The sequence below is a fragment of the Nansenia antarctica genome, assembly GCF_963989245.1.
Source record: "Nansenia antarctica genome assembly, chromosome: 2".
In the NCBI taxonomy this organism is placed as follows: Eukaryota; Metazoa; Chordata; class Actinopteri; order Argentiniformes; family Microstomatidae; genus Nansenia; species Nansenia antarctica.
The window spans coordinates 12,803,198-12,814,365 of record NC_137675.1 but is presented as its reverse complement, the minus strand read 5'-3'; the positions used below and the strand labels follow the sequence as shown (position 1 = coordinate 12,814,365).

The window sequence follows — 11,168 nt, the reverse complement described above, 5'->3', positions numbered from 1 at the left end:
CTTTCGGAGGAAATTTGGACCATTCTTCCTTACAGAACTACTTCAGCTCAGCCATTTTAGGATGTCTGGTGTAAACGGCTCTCTTGAGGTCATTCCACGGCATCTCTATTGGGTTAAGGTCTGGGCTCTGACTGGGCCACTCCAAAAGGCGGATTTTCTTTTTTGGTAGATTTACTTCGATGTTTAGGTTCATTGTCCTGCTGCGTCACCCAACTTCTACTGAGCTTCAGCTGGCGGACAGCCATCCTGACGTTGTCCTGTAGGATACCTTGATAGACTTGGGAATTAATTTTCCCCTCGATGATGGCAAGCTGTCCAGGCCCAAATCATGATGCTCCCTCCACCGTACTTCACTGTTGGGATGATGTTTTCATGTTGGTATGCGGTACACCATACGTAGTGCTGCATGTTCTTGCTGAACAATTCAACCTTAGTTTCATCAGTCCACAAAACATTTTCCCAGTAGCGTTGTGGAGTGTCAAGGTGCTCTTTGGCAAACTTTATATGAGCAGCAATGTTTTTTCTGGAGAGCAGCGGCTTCCTCTGTGGTGTTTCTCTGTTTTACGTATGGTAGACTCATGCACAGAGATGTCAGCCAGTTCCAATGATTCCTTCAAGCCTTTAGCTGTTACTCTAGGGTTCTTTTTTACCTCATTGAGCATTCTATGTTGTGCCTTTGGAGTCATCTTGGCTGGGCGCCCACTTCTAGGGAGAGTAGCACAGTACTGAATCATCTCCATTTATAGACAACTGTGAACTGATGAATATCTTAACTCTTTGAGATTTGTTTGTAACCCTTTCCAGCTTTATGCAAATCAGCAATGCTTGATCGTAGGTCTTCTAACATCATCTTTTTTTGTGAGGCATGGCTCATATCAGCAGATGCTTCTTGTGAATAGCAAACTCAAAATGTTAGTGTTTTTTATAAGTCAAAATATCTAACCCAAACCTCCAATCACGTTTCATTGATTGGACTCCAGGTTTACTAATCCTGTCTCCAATGAGCTCTTGTAGAAGTCTTTAGCCTAGGCCCTAGGGGTTCACATACTTTTTCCAACCTACACTGTGAATGTTTGACTGATGTATTCAATATGGACAAGAACAATAGAATAATTGGTGTTATTAGTTCAAACAGATTGTGTTTGTTCATTATTGGAACATAGATTACGATCAGTCCATATAAGACATATTTATACATAAATGCAGGTAATATCAAAGGGTTCACTTACTTTTTCTTGCCACTGTAGAGGAAAAACAACTGGGAGCGTAATATTGACTCACATGACTGTCTTCACTGTGGATGACATCTCTGCAGCCCGGTCTGACGCACGCCGCCTTATTAAAAGCCTCCTCAGTGGAGGGGTCATGACCTTCCCAGGCTGTGTTGATGGCTCTATTGATTTTGTCTTTTACACCACGTCCCTCAAGGATAACACCAGTCACTTCACCGTAGTCACGACGTCTGAGACTCTGAAGATGGAATCCTTAGAGTGTGTGTGTGTGTGTGTGTGTGTGTGTGTGTGTGTGTGTGTGTGTGTCTCTCTCTCGAGTCTGTTAGTTTTGAGAGTGTGTTGTTTAACCCTAATCCTACCCCCCCCCCCACTCCCCCACACACACACACACACACACACACACTGTATATACACACATTTGGGAACACATGTCATACGTCATACAGCACACACACATTTGCACAGCTTTGAAAGTTTACGTCTGACACACACACACACACACACACACACACACACACCGTCCAGAGCGCACGTTCTGTCTCACTGACTCAGACGTCTGTTAGCTGACGCTAGCCCCACGGCCCCCTGGTCAAACACAGTCACACAGCCACGCTGAGTCACGCTAACAAACTGACTCACGCTAACGTGCCGCCACATCTAAGCCCACAGCCCTCCTTCTATAACAGACAGCCCTCCTTCTATAACAGACAGCCCTCCTTCTATAACAGACAGCCCTCCTTCTATAACAGACAGCCCTCCTTCTATAACAGACAGCCCTCCTTCTATAACAGACAGCCCTCCTTCTATAACAGACAGCCCTCCTTCTATAACAGACAGCCCTCCTTCTATAACAGACAGCCCTCCTCCTATAACAGACAGCCCTTCTATAACAGACAGCCCTCCTTCTATAACAGACAGCCCTCCTTCTATAACAGACAGCCCTTCTATAACAGACAGCCCTTCTATAACAGACAGCCCTTCTATAACAGACAGCCCTCCTTCTATAACAGACAGCCCTCCTTCTATAACAGACAGCCCTCCTTCTATAACAGACAGCCCTCCTTCTATAACAGACAGCCCTCCTTCTATAACAGACAGCCCTCCTTCTATAACAGGCAGCCCTCCTTCTATAACAGACAGCCCTCCTTCTATAACAGACAGCCCTCCTTCTATAACAGACAGCCCTCCTTCTATAACAGACAGCCCTCCTTCTATAACAGACAGCCCTCCTTCTATAACAGACAGCCCTCCTTCTATAACAGACAGCCCTTCTATAACAGACAGCCCTCCTTCTATAACAGACAGCCCTCCTTCTATAACAGACAGCCCTCCTTCTATAACAGACAGCCCTCCTTCTATAACAGACAGCCCTCCTTCTATAACAGACAGCCCTCCTTCTATAACAGACAGCCCTCCTCCTATAACAGACAGCCCTTCTATAACAGACAGCCCTTCTATAACAGACAGCCCTTCTATAACAGACAGCCCTCCTTCTATAACAAACAGCCCTCCTTCTATAACAGACAGCCCTCCTTCTATAACAGACAGCCCTCCTTCTATAACAGACAGCCCTCCTTCTATAACAGACAGCCCTCCTTCTATAACAGGCAGCCCTCCTTCTATAACAGACAGCCCTCCTTCTATAACAGACAGCCCTTCTATAACAGACAGCCCTCCTTCTATAACAGACAGCCCTCCTTCTATAACAGACAGCCCTCCTTCTATAACAGACAGCCCTCCTTCTATAACAGACAGCCCTCCTTCTATAACAGACAGCCCTTCTATAACAGACAGCCCTCCTTCTATAACAGACAGCCCTCCTTCTATAACAGGCAGCCCTCCTTCTATAACAGACAGCCCTCCTTCTATAACAGACAGCCCTGTTCAGAGATAGGAAATGTTAGAATAGGTATAGCATAGCATAGAGTACAGCACAGTGTTTATTTGTATAGTATAGTATAGTGGACAGTGTACATAGCCTTTATTTATGTAAACCAGCTCTTTTCCCTTCTTGTTTTTAGTTTTCTTTCCTAGCACCAGGGGAGCCCCCCCCTCCCAAATTTCGTTGTTTGGTACCTGTACTATATCAATGACAATAAAGACCATTCATTCATTCATTCATTCTATAACAGACAGCCCTCCTCCTATAACAGACAGCCCTCCTCCTATAACAGACAGCCCTCCTTCTATAACAGACAGCCCTCCTTCTATAACAGACAGCCCTCCTTCTATAACAGACAGCCCTCCTTCTATAACAGACAGCCCTCCTTCTATAACAGACAGCCCTCCTCCTATAACAGACAGCCCTTCTGTAACAGACAGCCCTCCTTCTGTAACAGACAGCCCTCCTTCTGTAACAGACAGCCCTCCTTCTATAACAGACAGCCCTCCTTCTATAACAGACAGCCCTCCTTCTATAACAGACAGCCCTCCTCCTATAACAGACAGCCCTCCTTCTATAACAGACAGCCCTCCTTCTATAACAGACAGCCCTCCTTCTATAACAGACAGCCCTCCTTCTATAACAGACAGCCCTTCTATACCAGACAGCCCTCCTTCTATAACAGACAGCCCTCCTTCTATAACAGACAGCCCTCCTTCTATAACAGACAGCTCTCCTTCTATAACAGACAGCCCTTCTATAACAGACAGCCCTTCTCCTATAACAGACAGCCCTCCTTCTATAACAGACAGCCCTTCTATAACAGACAGCCCACATCCTATAACAGACAGCCCTCCTTCTATAACAGACAGCCCTCCTTCTATGACAGACAGCCCTCCTTCTATAACAGACAGCCCTCCTTCTATAACAGACAGCCCTCCTTCTATAACAGACAGCCCTCCTTCTATAACAGACAGCCCTCCTTCTATAACAGACAGCCCTCCTTCTATAACAGACAGCCCTCCTTCTATAACAGACAGCCCTCCTTCTATAACAGACAGCCCTCCTTCTATAACAGACAGCCCTTCTATAACAGACAGCCCTCCTTCTATAACAGACAGCCCTTCTTCTATAACAGACAGCCCTCCTTCTATAACAGACAGCCCTCCTTCTATAACAGACAGCCCTCCTCCTATAACAGACAGCCCTTCTGTAACAGACAGCCCTCCTTCTATAACAGACAGCCCTCCTTCTATAACAGACAGCCCTTCTATAACAGACAGCCCTTCTATAACAGACAGCCCTCCTTCTATAACAGACAGCCCTCCTTCTATAACAGACAGCCCTCCTTCTATAACAGACAGCCCTCTTTCTATAACAGACAGCCCTTCTATAACAGACAGCCCTCCTTCTATAACAGACAGCCCTCCTTCTATAACAGACAGCCCTCCTTCTATAACAGACAGCCCTCCTTCTATAACAGACAGCCCTCCTTCTATAACAGACAGCCCTCCTCCTATAACAGACAGCCCTCCTCCTATAACAGACAGCCCTCCTTCTATAACAGACAGCCCTCCTTCTATAACAGACAGCCCTCCTTCTATAACAGACAGCCCTCCTTCTATAACAGACAGCCCTTCTATAACAGACAGCCCTTCTATAACAGACAGCCCTTCTATAACAGACAGCCCTTCTATAACAGACAGCCCTTCTATAACAGACAGCCCTCCTTCTATAACAGACAGCCCTCCTTCTATAACAGACAGCCTTCCTTCTATAACAGACAGCCCTCCTCCTATAACAGACATGCTTCTATAACAGACATGCTTCTATAACAGACAGCCCTCCTTCTATAACAGACAGCCCTTCTATAACAGACAGCCCTCCTTCTATAACAGACAGCCCTTCTATAACAGACAGCCCTCCTTTTATAACAGACAGCCCTCCTTCTATAACAGACAGCCCTCCTTCTATAACAGACAGCCCTCCTCCTATAACAGACATGCTTCTATAACAGACAGCCCTTCTATAACAGACAGCCCTTCTATAACAGACAGCCCACAGCCCTCCTTCTATAACAGACAGCCCACATCCCTCCTTCTATAACAGACAGCCCACAGCCCTCCTTCTATAACAGACAGCCCACATCCCTCCTTCTATAACAGACAGCCCACAGCCCTCCTTCTATAACAGACAGCCCACATCCCTCCTTCTATAACAGACAGCCCACATCCCTCCTTCTATAACAGACAGCCCACAGCCCTCCTTCTATAACAGACAGCCCACAGCCCTCCTTCTATAACAGACAGCCCTTCTATAACAGACAGCCCACAGCTCTCCTTCTATAACAGACAGCCCACAGCCCTCCTTCTATAACAGACAGCCCTTCTATAACAGACAGCCCACAGCTCTCCTTCTATAATAGTCCAGTCAATCTAACTCAAAAAAAGGACCAACCCAGGAGAAATTGCAATAGTAATGTTTCATAGTTTTTATTGTTCCTAATACCCTCCTGCATCATATATTAAAAGTCTTACTTGATTAATTTATTGGATCATACTTTTTTCAAGGTCAAAAGAGGTTAAACAATGTTTTAGAGTGACGCCATCTGGGTAAAATGGTGTTAATATTGGAGGGCCTATGTATACCTATCCAACATATTTGGTGTCTTTTCCTATGTTTTGGGGGTCAATCTTTCCAATAAAACACTTTTTCAGAGGATATTCTTAAGTCTTATACCTGTATTAGGGGTACAACTACCCCAACACCCACTTATTTGCCAAATGTGACGCCAGACAATGTTTTCATCAATCATTTGCCTACATAAACTCTCAGTTTTACATATTCTGAAGCTACAGATTGTAAGCTTTCAAATGATGTGTCATACATTGAAATCGGACAGAAATTGAAGACGACACAAGTATTTGAATGTTGGTACACCTCAAACACAGAATGGGAGAAAAGTCACAACAAACGCTGCTAACAGCTAGCGGCTAAGAATGGCACATAGCTACGAACATCTAACTGCATTTTTATAACATCACAACATGCTGAGAGAACATCAACATGCTAAAAACACATAACTACACATAATTAGATGATCACACAGTCCTTGCTTTTGAACACGAACAAAAAAGAGAGTATAGGCCAATGCACACGGCGTGCGATTTTGTCGCACGACAACATTTGATTCTCAATTCACACCACCGAAGTGTGTGGGTGTGAATGGAGAATCGAATGTTGTCGTGCGACAAAATCGCATCGCACGCCGTGTGCATAGTCTCATTCAAAACAATGGAATTGAATTCGGCGGTGCGACAAAATCGCCGCCGTGTGCATTGGCCTTATGTTCACAAGTCAAGTCTCCCGTACCAGTAGCCTAAGGCAGAGGAGAACAGTGAATTAAATCCACACGTTATAAGTATTTAGTGATCGTTAAACTTTATTAGGCCTATATTGAGTGGGTACTTTAAAACTTAAAGTTGAGTGTTATGAGAAAAAAAAAAGAAAACCAATTATTGTTGACACAATAAGTTTCACTTTAATTTTCTGTGACTAGTTTATCCCTAGACTGGCTTGCGTCACAAATGTTCCTTATCATGTGTCACGCCCCACCCCCATCCTGTGAATGATATTATTGGTCCCCCACAATATATCACTGTAAACACAACTTGATGCATCATTGATGTAATTTCAATAAAAATACACAATGAAAACATCACTCCCAGTCTGTCATTGGTAAGTAGTTCAAACACAGATGTTAGACATTTCTCAAAATCAAAATGTCTAGTTGACAGTCTGTATCACCTTGGGTTTGGCTGAAGTGCTGCAGTAGCTGAGAAACTTGAGGTACATGGATTCACACCTGGGCACTTCATGCAATATGTTGCTGATAATGCTGACCTTAATATCTGAACAATTGATGGCCATGGAATGTTCTATGGCATGGGAATTATTGTATGCATCACCCGCAGAATTGAACAAGCTTCCATCATTCCACGTATCAAGTTGACAGCAAAGGACCTAACAGATGTCGGACGCATTAACATTGTTCCATATGTACAGAAGTCTGGGGGCCTAGTGTACACACCAAATACGGTGCCCAAAATGCTCGAAGGAAAAGCAGTTGCCAGGGCCATACGAGGTCATTTCCTGGTTGATGGAGCACTGAACACCCTACTGGCAGCGAAAACTTTTCATGTCAAACTGCCTGTCCCAAACAAAGCAAACTATGGTGTGGACTCAGAGGATGTGTCAGAGTTGACTCAAGATGGTACCGTTGCTGATGACAGCGAGGACACAGTTTCTGATCAGCCAGATGGAGAATCCACAGACCATGCCAAAGTACCAGAGGAACTAGCATCACGCTGGGAGGTACCCCGGTGGCCTCCGTGGAGTCATGCCGCTTTCTAGGCATGACCATCTCCCGGGACCTCAAGTGGGAGCGGAACACCGAGGCCCTCACGAAGAAGGCCCAGAAGAGGATATTCTTCCTCCGGCAGATGAGGAAATTCAGGCTGCCGAGGTCCATGATGGTCCAGTTGTACACGCTCATCATAGAGTCCATCCTCACCCACTCCATCATCACCTGGTTCCCTGCTGCAACGACCAAGGACAAGGCCAAGTTGCAGCGGGTGATGCGTTCAGCAGAGAGGGTGGTCGGCTGTCCCTTGCCCTCCCTCAACTCCCTGCATGACACCAGGGCTCTGAGGAGGGCAAGGAAGATCATGGCAGACCCCTTCCACCCCGGCCACGGCCTCCTCACCCTGCTTCCCTCTGGAAGAAGGTTGCGGCTGCCTAAGACATTAAAGGCCCGCCACAGGCTCAGTTTCTTCCCCTCAGCCGCCAGGCTGCTAAATGACTCTGGCTTCCCCCTCCCCCCCGCCTCCAAGTCTGCCCAGGACATAACATGCACTGGACCTTGAATAACTCTGCACTGCACTTTATATACAGCACTATTCATGCACTGTCTGTCCTGTGTTGTCCTGTTTTTGCCTGTCTTTGCATTTGTATTTGTACTTGTTTTGTTCATGTATATGTGAAAAAAGCATAAATGCACCTTCTGTAAATGCCAAAGCAAATTCCTACATGTGTCAAGCATAATGGCAATAAACGTTATCTGAATCTGAATCTGGATCTGAAAAAGCAGAAGCCTCAGATCTGTATGACAGTGTTATGGCTGCCACCGCAACCGGGACAAATGCAAGTGCACTACTCCAGATCATAGCTCAGCGTTTGGGGGCAGAGAAGACAACCATGGTAGATGACCGGCAGCAGCATTGTGGCTACAGTACATGGAGATGATCGACCTAGTCTGTGCATTCATTGGATCGGAGAGAACTGGAAATTGGGATCAGCACCTTGATACCCTGACAGACATGATGCCATTCAAGGCTGCCTCCGGACATAACTTGTATGTAAAATCATTGACCATATACCTCCAGAAAATGCACCAACTAGAAGACACATATCCCCAAGTTTACAAACGATTTCAGGAAGATGGTCTGCAAGTTGTTCGTAGATCAAATGAATACTGGGCCGGACTATCCCCCGACCTTGTAATAGAACAAGCCCTCGTGCGAAGTATGAAAACAACCGGAGGACTGACACAGGGAAGGAGTATGTCTGAAACACAACGTTTGGTCTGGGTTCTTTCCAACCCTGCAACATCTGAAATCAACAACGCAATGAAAGAAGTGACAGGGGTAAACTATGAAACTAGTGAACAGCACAAGGACCTTTCTGCATCAAGACAGGCACGAGACAACGCTGACACTATCAAAATACTTCAATTGTTGGAGTCACAAAATCCGTTTGCCGGGTATGAACACCTTCAGCACCTAATCACTGGTTTCCAAATCCACAGTCAAACTGAACAAAGAAGAAGTTGTCCATATTGATCATCAAGTTACAGGTTGTTTGCAACAACATCTTATTCGCGCATGCCATGCTTGGCTGTGATACAACATCCAGACTCTTTGGGGTTGGGAAAGGGGTATCGAAAACGACTCATTCAGAGTACAGGCCAGCATTTTTCAAAAACAATCTGCTACCAAGGAAGAAATTGCTGCTGCAGGGGAAAGGGCAATGAACTAATATACCAATATACTAATACTAATCTACAAAGGTGCCGAAACGGATTCTCTCAATGACCTCAGGCTGAAAAGTTTCTATACTAGTGACTGACAGCAAAACGGCTATCCACCCTTGCAACTTGCCACCAACATGGTCGTCTGCCATGCTTCACAGCTTCAGAGTGTACCATCAGGTTCAGGAATGGATGGGAAACTCGCTACCACCAGAGGAATGGGGCTGGAGGATCCAAGACTCATGCCTCATTCCCATCCATTACGACCAGGACCTTGCTCCTCAATACTTGTTGGAGCTTGTGCGCTGTAATTGCAAGTCAGGTTGTGGCACTATGCGCTGCAAATGCTTATAGGTTTATATGGTTTATTTCTCATTTAAGGGTTTAATCTGTATATGATATGCAACATGGTTTTCATGGAAAAACATTAACATTTCTGTATGTTCAGAAATGTCAATGATAATACATGTGTTATAAACTAATTTGATTGACTTTGTTTGAATAAAATAAAATAAAACTATAAAATAAAATAAAATAAAACTATATAATTGTGGGTTAAGGGTACCCCCAAGGGGGTAATGGCCATTTTCTCAAAAATAGTTTTTTTCTCATACTCTGAGCCAGAAATCTCCACTTCAGTAGCACTTACATACACCAAACTTTCCAGTTGTATTCCTATCTACATTCCGAGGTCTGCTATAGAGGGGTTTGTTAATATATCATTCATAGCCTGATTTATGTAACATTTACTCCTAAAAACATGGCAAAATGTTATAGAGGACCTTGACTCTAATATGACAAGATGAAACAATAATTTTTAACCTGGCTTTATCCAATGTTCAGATTTCAGATTTTGAATGTTATGCAAAATAGCACATATTTCATTAGATAATGCCTAATTTGCATATTTAAACATAATATTTCAGAAAACTTGTAATACAAAAAATGTTAGTCTTAATGTAAGTGATTAACTGGTGAAGTTTCATGGTGATATCTATTAGTTGATTTTTTTATCCTATTAACTGGCTGTGTTGCGCCTGGCACAAAAACCCACATTTTCGACCCCTGAATTTACCGTGATCCAATAAATATTAAGACTAAGACTTTTAATATGTTATTTGGTTGTCCCTAGGGATCACAAAAAAACTTGAATGATTACTATTGCAATTTCCCCTGGGTTAAACCACAGATTGACTGGACTAGTCCAGTCAATCTAACTCAAAAAAAGGACCAACCCAGGAGAAATTGCAATAGTAATGTTTCATAGTTTTTATTGTTCCTAATACCCTCCTGCATCATATATTAAAAGTCTTACTTGATTAATTTATTGGATCATACTTTTTTCAAGGTCAAAAGAGGTTAAACAATGTTTTAGAGTGACGCCATCTGGGTAAAATGGTGTTAATATTGGAGGGCCTATGTATACCTATCCAACATATTTGGTGTCTTTTCCTATGTTTTGGGGGTCAATCTTTCCAATAAAACACTTTTTCAGAGGATATTCTTAAGTCTTATACCTGTATTAGGGGTACAACTACCCCAACACCCACTTATTTGCCAAATGTGACGCCAGACAATGTTTTCATCAATCATTTGCCTACATAAACTCTCAGTTTTACATATTCTGAAGCTACAGATTGTAAGCTTTCAAATGATGTGTCATACATTGAAATCGGACAGAAATTGAAGACGACACAAGTATTTGAATGTTGGTACACCTCAAACACAGAATGGGAGAAAAGTCACAACAAACGCTGCTAACAGCTAGCGGCTAAGAATGGCACATAGCTACGAACATCTAACTGCATTTTTATAACATCACAACATGCTGAGAGAACATCAACATGCTAAAAACACATAACTACACATAATTAGATGATCACACAGTCCTTGCTTTTGAACACGAACAAAAAAGAGAGTATAGGCCAATGCACACGGCGTGCGATTTTGTCGCACGACAACATTT

General features: G+C 43.8%; 1 protein-coding gene across 1 annotated transcript in view; it reads left to right on the top strand.

Annotated features, from left to right (window-relative positions):
* Positions 1-11,168, top strand: part of rptor (regulatory associated protein of MTOR, complex 1) — a 157,747-nt gene that overhangs the window by 92,396 nt on the left and 54,183 nt on the right.